General features: G+C 26.5%; 1 protein-coding gene and 1 long non-coding RNA gene across 2 annotated transcripts in view; one reads left to right on the top strand and one right to left on the bottom strand.

Moving 5' to 3' along the window:
- Window positions 1-12,799, bottom strand: part of LOC114118955 (uncharacterized) — a 278,413-nt gene that overhangs the window by 134,101 nt on the left and 131,513 nt on the right. The gene's annotated exons all lie outside the window — the stretch shown is intronic.
- Window positions 9,168-9,827, top strand: LOC126549547 (uncharacterized). The gene is made up of 2 exons (XR_007603656.1): window positions 9,168-9,266; window positions 9,710-9,827. It is a non-coding gene; the product is annotated as an uncharacterized LOC126549547 (long non-coding RNA).

Raw genomic sequence — 12,799 nt, 5'->3', positions numbered from 1 at the left:
CTCCCACAGCCTTTAAGATTAATTCAATAATAAGACTCACTTTGTGCTGGTCCCTAAATGAGTCTTTAAGCGGCGTTTTCTGTACTTAAAAATAATAACTAAGAAAGAGCTCAACCGGGTATCTATTACGCGTCATCTTTTAGTCAACTGAGAACAGGAAATGTAACTAAATTTTAAAGCAACTATGATAAATAAATAAGTATATACTATTTTAAAAATCTATGCTTTGATACACGTTATACTTTATATCTATACTTTAATTTAGGTATCTAAAATGTATTGAAATTACGAAGCTTTCATAAAGAATTAAAAGTTTTACTAGATTTACTAAAAGTGTAAAGAATGTGATTTCAGATATTTTTCTTGCATCTATAATATCAAATTATATCTTTGCCAAATAACTTTCATAAAAATAATATTATTATTATTACTGACTTCTATTAGTATTAAATCAACAAAAAATTGATGTGTGACAAAATAAATACCATATTTTATACAATATTAAATGACATAGTATAATAAAAATTCCTATTCCTTTTTTATATATATATATTATATTAATAATTATATATAAAAAAAAAAATGTTAAAAGGTACAATCATTAATATTGAACAAATAAAAAGGTAATTAGTTAGCATTTTTAATTAAATTAAATTATTAATTGATATATAACTATTACCCATGATATGGGTATAATAATTAGTTTTAACAAACAGAGATGCTAAGATATAAAATATCGAAGTTTAAAAGTTAAATGTAAAAATGTAAAAAGTGGTTAAAATTATTATTACATATATGTCCCTACATATGTATTAACTATTAAGTATAATTTTTTTATGTATTTATACTCCTAGTAGAGCAATGATTTATTGTTATTCAATGATGAAAAGTGATTTTTTTTATAAATTTTATAACTGTCGCTGCCTTTTGGAGCAGTCATAAATAGAAGTTATAAATACGTCCATTTTCAACTTATCTGATAGGCAATCGGATATCATTAATATTTGAAGACAACGATTGAAATTTAAATGTTATAGGATACGTTAAAATTACGAAAAACACGAAAATATTTATTCATTAAATTGATTGTAGTATATCAGAAACGACGATAAAATATAGTCGAATGGTATAATTCTGTAGCACAGATATATTATGTAAGTTTTAATGCGATCGTAGTGTAAAGTTGGATTGGAATTTACGAATTAAATAATGATCTCGTGAAAATAAAATAAACAGCAAAAAACTTTAACAAGTTTAAGGTCATAAACGTAATGACTGTTTTTAATACCAACAATAAAAGTTAGAAACTGTCAACAAACAGAAACCGTCCAAGGGTAATGGGGAAACCGTGATTTTGAGATTTTGAATCGCAGTAGACAATTTATTGGAATCGTATAAATACGTGGTCGGTTCAAACGATGAGACGGAATCTCAACGTTTAAAACAAATTTCTAGTGGGTGAAATACCATCAGAACACGAAGGGATAATATTATTGCACCGCATATGTTTTTATCAGGATTATAAACGAGAACAGGCACGCGTCGTAATCACAACATAAAACAAGTTGGTTGAGTTGCAACATGAATAATACATAGTGTTATAATATAGGAACACGCATAGTAGTGCCTTCTATAAGTGTAAATATATAAAGAGAGGGTGGGGAAGATATAGTATTATAGTAGTAGTGAGTGTATAGTTGTATTAACATTATAAACGTACAAGGAGCACCGGCAGCAACATCAGTTGTAACAGTGTGTAAAAACGGTCGTATAATAATAATTAGCGACACGTCGGCATCGTCGCCGTTGTGTCCTTCTCCTCCTCAATCCACTCAACTTTGCAACTTACCGTATAGTAATAGTAATATACTTAGTGGCGCGTTATTGTTATTATTATTATAGTATCGTGTGTAATGGACTGCGTGCGCGAGATCGGTTCTTATGAGAGAAACTGTTGTAAAACGGGCACGGCGTGGTGATGATGGTTTAATGCGTATGAATATAATTTGCGTTCAGCTTTTCACGCCCGTCGTCGACGATGATACTAACTTCCTCTCTATTCGTCGCCTCCGCACTACAGCCCAGCCGGCGCCTGAAGAAACGGCAGACTGGGAAATAGCGACGGTGGTCTGAGTATTAGCAATTATCTTTATGGAGAAAACACATCATTATTACACCATATACAGCCGAGTGTCTCACCCTCAAACTGTACCGGTCGTCCGTCGTGGTTACTAACCACCACCCGCCGAGAACTGTATACATACTTAACACTCTGAATGATTTAAGCGACGCAAAGACGATGACTCCAACAGCTTCCCTTCATACCCACCAAAAATAAAACAAAACCCAAACGACAACGAGCCTACATTATTATATAACAGTACAGTTGACGGACAACAGAGAGAGGCGACAGTAAAGAAGGCTACGGAGTAATAAGAGGCGGCAGCTTTTACAATAGCACCAGCGCATCCCACACCTGGGCCCATATTATTTTAATAGCATTCGCTGAAACACGAGTATAAATACACGTCACGTACACAACCAATTTTTTTTAAAACATAAAACCGCAAGAATTCGGAGAATTCAAAACATTTACAACAACCCGTTCAGTTTCGGGATTTTTTTAAGCATTCAATAACTTTTTTATGCAATACACACAATATAAAAACTGTATCCCTTTCACGTTAAATAATCATCAATACAATACCCTACTTATAATTAAAAAGTTAATGTCCATTTAAACAAATTAAGATTGAAGTGTGGTACAGCTTCATGCCTGACAGGTTCGACCGAGGTAACATAATTTGTCAATTAAGCACATATATTTGCACGTAACAAAAAAAAAAATTACCGATTGAATATTTTGTAACTTATCATAATACAAAGTGAAGTTTTGTAATCTTAGGTATAATTAATATACCTAAATGTAAAATTGGAAATTATGATAAATTATTTAAGTTATTTTTTAATTTAAAGTTGATTTAAGTTTAGTTCGTATATTTTAAAAATAGAGAAATATCAGATCATTTTCGGTATTATAAAATTAAGTCAAACAATTTTTATTAATAATATCTTATGATTCAATAATTAAATGAATAATAAGCTTAATTATAAATCAGTTATATTTTAATTGTTTATTTTACTGTGTAATCGGAGTCAAACCATTGAAAACTTAAATAAATCAACAATTTTATAAATAACTTATTATTAATTGCTAACATTTTAATGTATGTATTGTAGTAAGGACTAGGAAGTTGTAGAAGTTAAATTAAGTAAATAAATAAACTGAGCACATATGAAACACAAAATACGCAAGCAAATATAATACACATGTAAAGAAAAATTATAATTATTATAAATTATTAATTACACAATTACACAAGTATTTGGAATATTAAATATAATTTTTCTTTAAATAATTATTATATTATGAAATATATGTTATAAATTATACTATAAATATTGTATAAAAGTGGTTAGTTCACAATGATAATTTGAAAATGTGGAAAAAACATGTTAATATCTAAAGATTTAGAAAAAAAAATTAAACTCTTATAATTTCGGAATCTTAATAATAATATTTCTTTAGTACTATTTCGATTACTTGAGTTAGTAACTTAGTGCTGATGATAAGTATTATCAATTCAATTAATATTATTTTATTATATATTCTAAAAGTTCTTCCCACCCCTTGTAATTTAAAGTGAAATTAAGGGAAGCTATATGCATGTTTGAGATTTTGGCATGTTTGTTACAGTGACGAGATGTTTCCAGCATAAAATGTATTATAACGTTTACTGTATAATATAAGACGGTTGGCGAACATGTTAAAACGCCACTGGCGGTAATCTGCAACGTCTGACAAGCGATGTCTAATGGCTCTTTTCATGTTGTCATTGTTGTCCCGTTTACTCAATTCACTAGGACTACATAACTATTGTTATAATTATTATTAGATCATGATAATTATATAATGGTACCGCTATATTTGTATCATGGTCAATTTAAAAATGTAAATAATACTGTGATTATACCGCTAACATTAATAAACAGTTACACAATTTATTACTGTAATTGTAAATTTGTCGATTTGCAATAGGTAGCGAATTAGACACGTATATTGAAACAATGCAAACAAACTGTGCTGTAAATATAACGAGATAATATACATCCCGAAAAGTTTTCTAAATCAGTTCGTCATTTATCATTAATAACGGTTAGCATTGTATATAAATACGCCATGAACAGCAAAAATACATAATCCATATCAGTTCTTCTTAACGCAGTTCTCGATAGATATACAGTCGTAAATGTTACATTTCTCAGCGTCATCCCAATGTTTATAGAATAAATACACCAATTATTGGTAAGGTAAAAACGAACTTTTTACATAAAAGAAAATTAGTTTGTGCCTGTATACATTACAACATTAAGAGAACCTACATCTCCAATTTTATTATAAAATAAAATATATTTTAATAGGATAAGTTTGTACCGATAACGTAATTGTTAGTTTAGTATAATAACTGTAAAAGAAGCGCGTGAAAAAAAATATATTTAGTTAAAATGTCTATTATTAAATCGTATTACTTACAGAAATCCATGTACTCAAAACAACAAACAAAACCAGAAATAAACAAAATAAATTTATTAAATAAAAAATATATATCTAAATATTATTATATATCATGTTTTCCATGCATAAAAATGATTCCTTTATCAAAAATTTGAATGTATAAAATAGGACGACAAAAAATAATGTTTATAATGTTTAACTTATTGAGCATCGAAAAAATAATTTTCAAATGAATTGACTCATGTTTTATGACCTTATTTTTTTCAAACTCAGTATATTATAAATTTGGAGTTTTGAAAGCATTAGATAAACTATAGCATAAAAACCGATCCTAAACGAGTATCGATAATAACTGAGTTTGGTTGCATTTCTTCTAATATTTTCTATAGTTGTCAGTATAGTTTCCATGCGCTTACCAAAACTTTTGAGAACATTGATAAACCACCTTTTCTAAGTAAGGAAGTATAATCTATACTAAATTTAAGGTCTTTAAAGATCCTATAAGAAACTTTTTAAACATTTATTCTAGTACAAAAATGTCAGAAAATAAAAAGATAATAACGAAAAAAAAAACATTGTATAGATAACTAACAATATATAGTTTTTCATTTTGATTAAAATCAAAATTATTTATATTCGATTAAAAAGTCTTTGATGACTATAAAAAATGAATTATTGAAAGCTACTGTACAAATCAAAGATAGCCGAAAACAAAAAATTAAAAACAATCTCCTTCTTCGACCTAAACCGAAACTATATTTTTATTAAAACAAAATCTAAGTAAAATCATAAACGACACAGACAGTAACAACTTCGGTTTATATTTATTTTTTTACCTTTAAATCTTTGAATTAATTTCAGACTGGTAGTCCATAATTCTTAGTCCTTATAAATTTTCTCTTTACCCCTTTGTTGTTATTTACACAGCTAATCAACATTATATTATACGTTCCACAAAAGCGTGAAAAAGAGGATTATTTTATAAGTCTTTAGTAAAGGCCATACCACCGGCGAACATCCCAGAAATTCCCATTTGTTTACGTCAAAGCTTTACAATTTTACATGGCATTTATAAAAAGATTTCGATTGATTAAGTTTTACAAGGCAGTGTTTATTTCATAAACGATGCTCAATATCTGCACATTATATTTTCAATATCAGAAAGTGCATAATTATAAATACAGTAGAATAATACTAAAAACTACATATATTTAAAAGTTAGTTATTTAAAATTAATATAATATACTTAAATCTACACTAAATAAAAAATGTGACAATTTTATTTGTAAGTATATTATGATTATTTTATGTATAACTGTTAAACAAAAATTCATAAAATTATGAGTATTTTTTAATTTAGTGATTAATAATCATATACCTATACCCGCACAATTATAACTATGTTATGTTTTAAATGAATCCAAGAAAAAATACTATGAATAATCCAAAAACGGATTGATTTTTTTACGATAAAACATTTGTTTATAAACTCAATGTGGTTTTATCAGTGAAATTAAAAATAATAACAAAATAGCATGTATCTATAATATGAAATTAAGTGCGATATAATGTGAAATATTTTTAGGAAAAAGTAAATGTAAACGTAACTTAACAATTAAACCACAATACAATCATATTATATCGGTACAACAACAAAAGTAAAAAAAAATAACACATACAAAAAAATGAAATCTAAAAACATGGTGGTATTTATAATACACTTATCCACGGTACGACGACTGTAGATTCCGTGGTTCGTGTTAAAAATCCATTTCCCGGAGGATTTAGAGGAAAGGGTAGCTTTTAGTTTTGGGGCCAGCTTATACTTATATTGTGAAGTATTACTGTGAGAGCACATTCAACCGTCATAGTATTATAATTGTATACTATTCTTACACGGAATAAAACATCGAAGAAGACTTTGGCATTTAATATGCATACAATTGCGTCGATTTTTATATTACAACATAGATTCTAAATAATATATCACAAAATACCTACGCTAATGAAAACCACTTATATTATAACTAGTTATAATATTATATTACAATTATTACAATTTATTATCATAATGAATATTATAGTATACATAATTATAATATTATATCAGTAAGAAAAACTTATTACAATTTTTGATTAATTTGGTCTAGTATGTATTCAATATTATATAAATATAGGTATTATGGTTTCTCATTGAAGCTTTATGTTACTACAACTAAAAACAGTAAATTTAAAACAAACATAATACAGCACAATTTATTAAAAACAAAAATTAAAAATATTAAAATTAACTGAACTATTCTTTAAATAGTTACACTAATTGTTTAATTGACGATAACCCCAAAATAACTAGTTAAGTTTAAAAGTTAAAATAAAGTTAACTTTAACTTATAATAACTCATTAATGCAAAGCTCTTGTATGTATGCACATTTAGCCACCACTTTCAGATACGTAAAGTATGGTATATACGACCAAATGGTCACGAACCGAATTTATATATTATACGATGGACAGAAAATAAAATTTATATTACGAAGCCACCGCGACATTACAATATAATTAGTACTATTATTACAGTACTAAAATAACGCGAAGCGAATAAATTATTCACCACTTTCTTTTTTTTTCTCGTGGTAACTATTTGAATTCAATGCTCATAAAATAATAACGTTACAAAAAATAAAAAATAAAAATCCTAACGGGGGATGCGGCCAGTAATGTATATAATAATAACAATAATAATAAAACTTTAGCGCAATTACTATTTGATGGTAAAATAATGTTTTATTGGAATACTGAAATCATTTTAAACCATGCCTGCGAGTATATAATTATAATATTTGGTGTTTTAAAGAAAAATAAAGAAAAAATGAATAAAAGGAATAATAAATCAAATTAATAATTTACTCATAATTAGTTTTTTTTTTTTTGGGGTACGTGTATAAAATAAAAGATGAACTATATTTTTTTAAGAAATTCAAATTATTTATAATACGCATAAAGTATTAAATTTTACTTTAAATAACAATTATTAATAAACAATAATATAATAATAATAATATAATATTAATATATTTATATTTTATTTAGAGTGATAAATAAAGTAATATCATAAACTACGTTAATTATTAATATTGGTGTTTATTGCAGTATGTAGATATATAACAAAAATAAATAAACAATAATTGGTTAGGCGTTATGACATTATACGACTAGATATTTTAAGCTGATGAATTAAGTTGAATTTTGTCCACCATTTCTGTAATTGTTTAAAAATATCGTTTCTTGAAAAAAAAAAAAGTCCTAATAAACAACTGATTATAAAATACGTATTATACTATTATTAGTATTTACAACATAGATTATAATCAATGAAAATATAATGAAAGTAAAATCCCTAATATAACTTAACTATCATATAATATTATAACCATCCTGATACTATTTATAAAACTAATGAAGTTATAATTCATTTACTTCATTTTATTTTTATTTTTTATCAAATTTAAGACTTTTTAAATAACATTTATTAAAGTACAAACTTTCGTAGACATAAATTGTATTATAAATAACTTGCGTTAGATGTGACCAAATAAATCTAAATTTAAAGACAAATAAAATATTAATGGCGGTTGAGGAATCCTAATGTGGATTAAACATCCGAGATTCACATGAATTAAAACTTTAATATGATATATAATGTATTTAATATTATGGTTAGTACCTATTTAAGGTAGAGAAAAAATTACAATTTAATACCCAATACTATAATAAAATATAATTATGTATTTTATTTAAGTCTTTAATCAATTAATTACATTAATTACCTACTTAATTAACGGGGCTCGGAAGTTATAACACAAAAAAGTACATTTATAGCTCATTAATACGAACTTAAAACCATCAAGGTAAGCGCAAAACTTTAAAAATTGGTAAACATATAAGAAATAAAATTGTTAACAATTTTTTTTTTTTTTTAATAAAAGAATTTTAGATTTTATTAATAATACAATTTTTTATTTTATAATATGATAGTTTGGTAGTAGGTATTTAGGATCTGTAAGTAGTATTAATCAGCTCTGGAATGTATTCACGATGAATCCGATAATTTTATTATTGAAGTACCTAATACATCTGATAACAATTTTAAAATTAACCAAATTCTTGATTATGAATATAGTAAATTGTCTGATTTCATCGATGATAACAACATAATAACGCACCACTAATTTAAAAATTAAAATACATGTTTTCGTTCGCATATTTGTATACTTTATTTTATTTTATTTTGTTAAATTTCTTTATTATAAAAAATATATTTATAAATATCACTTAAAAATCTAAATTAATAAAATACCATAGAATCCGTAAATGTAAATAAACAAACAAAATTAAATTTCGAATCAAATTTGAATAACGTCAATCTAGTTTCGTAGTTATAATACACATAATAAATATTCACATATTATTATGATGGAAAATACAACAGAGGTCGAATAAGGTTGACTCATTAAATGTAAGCTGTTTTATTTGACTAATTAAATTACGAAAGCAAATATGAATAAATTAAGAAATAGATATAACCATTATATAAATGCCAAACAACCACTTAATAACTCACTTATCAAAATCTTGTATTTGATAAAATACTAGAATAATAACGTGCATGTGTGATCGACGAGATCTATGGTAAGTAAATAGTATGCTATTCATATTTAAAAAAAATAAATGTCTATTGTAAAAGTTATTTGAAAATTAAGCAAATGGATTAATGATCATAATTTGTCAGTTTTTATTTTTTTAATTGATAATGAAAAATAAAAAATAAATATTAAAAACAACTCCTAAATAGCCCTTTACTTATTTTTACCTACTGGTTCTGAAATAAAATATCTTACACAGAAAAGTTATCCAGACAATATACTATGTATACATACATATATTGTATATCTTGTAAACGGAAGTTTAAACTTAATCAAGTCTTCGATGGTTCAGTGTCTTGTGCTATTTACTTTTATACCAACCTATATCCTTTTCTACTTGAAATTTTTATTTTACCAGGGATTTTGAGATATATTGTGTATAAAGTATTATATGAATGACATTTATAACTCGAAGTACCTATTTTTCAGAAACTTTTTATTCCGGTATTCTGACCACAATACAACATGTATGGTATGAACAATGTATGGATAACATATGTTTACATATTTTGTATGAATAAATAATAAAATAGTACAATACACTGTAGAGGTTATTCATGACATTTCTATATTTATATTTTATACTTCTTTAAATCAAAATACTACTCATACAATAAAATATATGTTTTACGTATTTTTCATAATATCAAAATATTTACTCTTCAATGGTTTTAATACTTTCTGTAAGTATAGAATATACTATGTAACAACGTGTATTATATACACAATAAAGCATAAGAAAAATGAAAACTGAACTCCAATATTTAAATGAAAATCACGATGAAACATTATATTGTGTCCACGTAAAAAGTAATATTTTACGCAATAACGTATGATTATAATTCAATGTTTAATGCAAAATATAAATGGGACTCGTTAATATACAAAAAAAAAAAAAAATGAAATAATTTTTAAAAATCAATTCCTTGAACTTGTGCCTTGTAAAGGTATATTATCAAAGGAAAATAAGGGGAAATGGTATAACTAATAAATACAAACTCCGAAAAAAAATATAAAATATATCCTGTATTAATTACATTATACAATAATCATGTAATAAACACGAATAATACGTAGAACGTAGTGGCATAGTGGCGTGAGTGAAGAATTATATATTATGGTCTGCTGTGACAAAGTGAACAAGTTTTTTTTTTTAATCTAAATCATCGAACTATGAATAATAATATAAGTGCTACCAATAAAGCAAAGGAAAAAAAAAGTATATATATAATAACAAAATAAAATAACAATTATTATGTGTATACAACTTAACCACCATCGACATCAATTTAATATATTATACATGCAATGATAAAATAACAAACATTTTATCGCACTCAACTTTTGATAAGTAAGTTGCAGACACGAGTTTAAATTATTATGAAATAATTTATGGGGGAAAGAGAGGGAAAAAAATGAAAAATAAAAGGTGTCGTCTACCCAAAGCAATATAAAACCAACGGAAATATGTCAAAATAAATTATATGATATATGAATAAGCATATTTTCATAGAACAATATATTCTTGCAATGTTTATATCATCGCAAACATGATTAGCTGTAAGAAAGTAATGGACATTTATGAAAATAGAGAAAATAAAGTTTCAAACTAGTTAGGTATTATAGTAACATGTTATATAAAATTACTATGAGGCTTTCGAAACTTCGTATTACTCAGGGCAACATAAGACTGGTTGTCCATTTATTTATTTATTGTACCAACATATAATATATATTTATGTAACAAGATATAAAAAACTTGCAAAAATAATATTGTCACTAACTTATAATATAACTACTTCTTTTCAAAACTCAATTCGGTAACGAGGTCAAGTTAACCTAACATGAGTTAATCCAGTACGAATTCTTGCAGTTTATTATTATTATCTTTTACTCTTGCAATAATACTACAAAAAATTAAAAATAAACTACTACTACAATTATATAATATTATTTAAGCTTCTCTCCTTGAACTAAGAATATAAGATATTTATCAGGATACCTACTAAATCAATACGGTCTCCATAAATAAAATTCATAGCCGAAAATTTTTAAGGAAAAGTCTACAGTATTTTAAGATATAATATGTGTTATATTTTGTACCACATCACTTTTATCTGACCTCAAATTTCTCATTTTATCCTCTTCAGTAAATACATAGCCAAATTTCAGAAATAAATATATTTATAAAAGATTTTCAATTTAAAAGACTTATTCGAATCATTTCTCACTAACACATTCTCTACGCATCCCCCCACATCCGCTCCGAAAATTTCCAACTAATATTACACTGAAACTAATCATTCTATGACAGTTATTGATACAACAGACCATATAGTATGATCATCACAAAATTGAATATATTCATGTAACAAATAACGATGAAGTAAAGATTTTTTTATGAATAATATATTATTTATACCTTTAGTGTTAATAAAATTAAGTTTTAAGACTTTTTATTACCAAGGTTTTCAAAGGTATAAAAAATGTATCGTTTTATATACATTTAATTTAAATGATTATAACTAAACGTATTTAATAGTTGTGAGTTTAGAATGATAAATAAATATATATATATATATTATATTTAAAAACAAATTCAATACCGAAACAATTTAGAGAGGGTAAGTTATTGTTTTTTGCTATAATAATAAATTGATAGTTAATAATATAATTTGCTATACATTATCATTAGTCACAGAAATCTATTGTAGACGAATTGAAAAAAAAATCAAATTTGTATGTCATTTACTTATCAGTCAACTATCGTGAGTATCTGAACGTCGCATGGCAAGGGTTTACGGTCGTCGAATCACTGAAGGCTGGAATTCGAGGCCATCCCTTTTCAGAACATACGATTTGTGACAATACACCGGAGTAGTATACGGAAGCAGTATACAATACGTATATTATAAATAATATTAAAGTGAAAAAATAACAGTGATAGGGCGGCGTTGTATGCCAGGAACTACGGCTCGGATAAGTATACGGTGGGTGAAACCGTGGAATTCGGTTCCCGTTTTATATTATTATTACGATATACGTACCAACAACAACGATAACGACAACCACGACGACAAAGAACGTATGTGCATTGTGGTATCGAGCGGTACTGGTGGTTAGGGGTTAGACTGTCTACGACGGAGTGCTGTGGTGGAAAGAGTGAGTGGAATCCCCGCAGTGGGTAGAATGGAACTCCAGAAAAACACAGCATCCATAAATTGTCTTTACCTCTCCGTAACAATGGCTCGACACTCACGCGCACCGGCAATGCATACTAAAGATTCGCGAGTATACTACTCGCTACTTATACCTATACCTATATCCACCAATCTCGTAGTGGAAGACGAGTATGGGCAACTGAGTAGGGAACAAGCACGAGTAAAAATAAAACAAGAGCAGCAAAAATAATATATTATATATACTCTTTGTACGTGTGTGCGAAATATAATACTGATGTTGTGGGTGAAAGGGATGGGCTAATATTGCATTTTAATTCGGCGACAGACGGGTGCGCAT

This window comes from Aphis gossypii, chromosome 2 (genome assembly GCF_020184175.1).
Source record: "Aphis gossypii isolate Hap1 chromosome 2, ASM2018417v2, whole genome shotgun sequence".
NCBI classification, from domain to species: Eukaryota; Metazoa; Arthropoda; class Insecta; order Hemiptera; family Aphididae; genus Aphis; species Aphis gossypii.
Note: the sequence above shows the minus strand (reverse complement) of the source record. Positions and strands in the feature narration are given on the sequence as shown.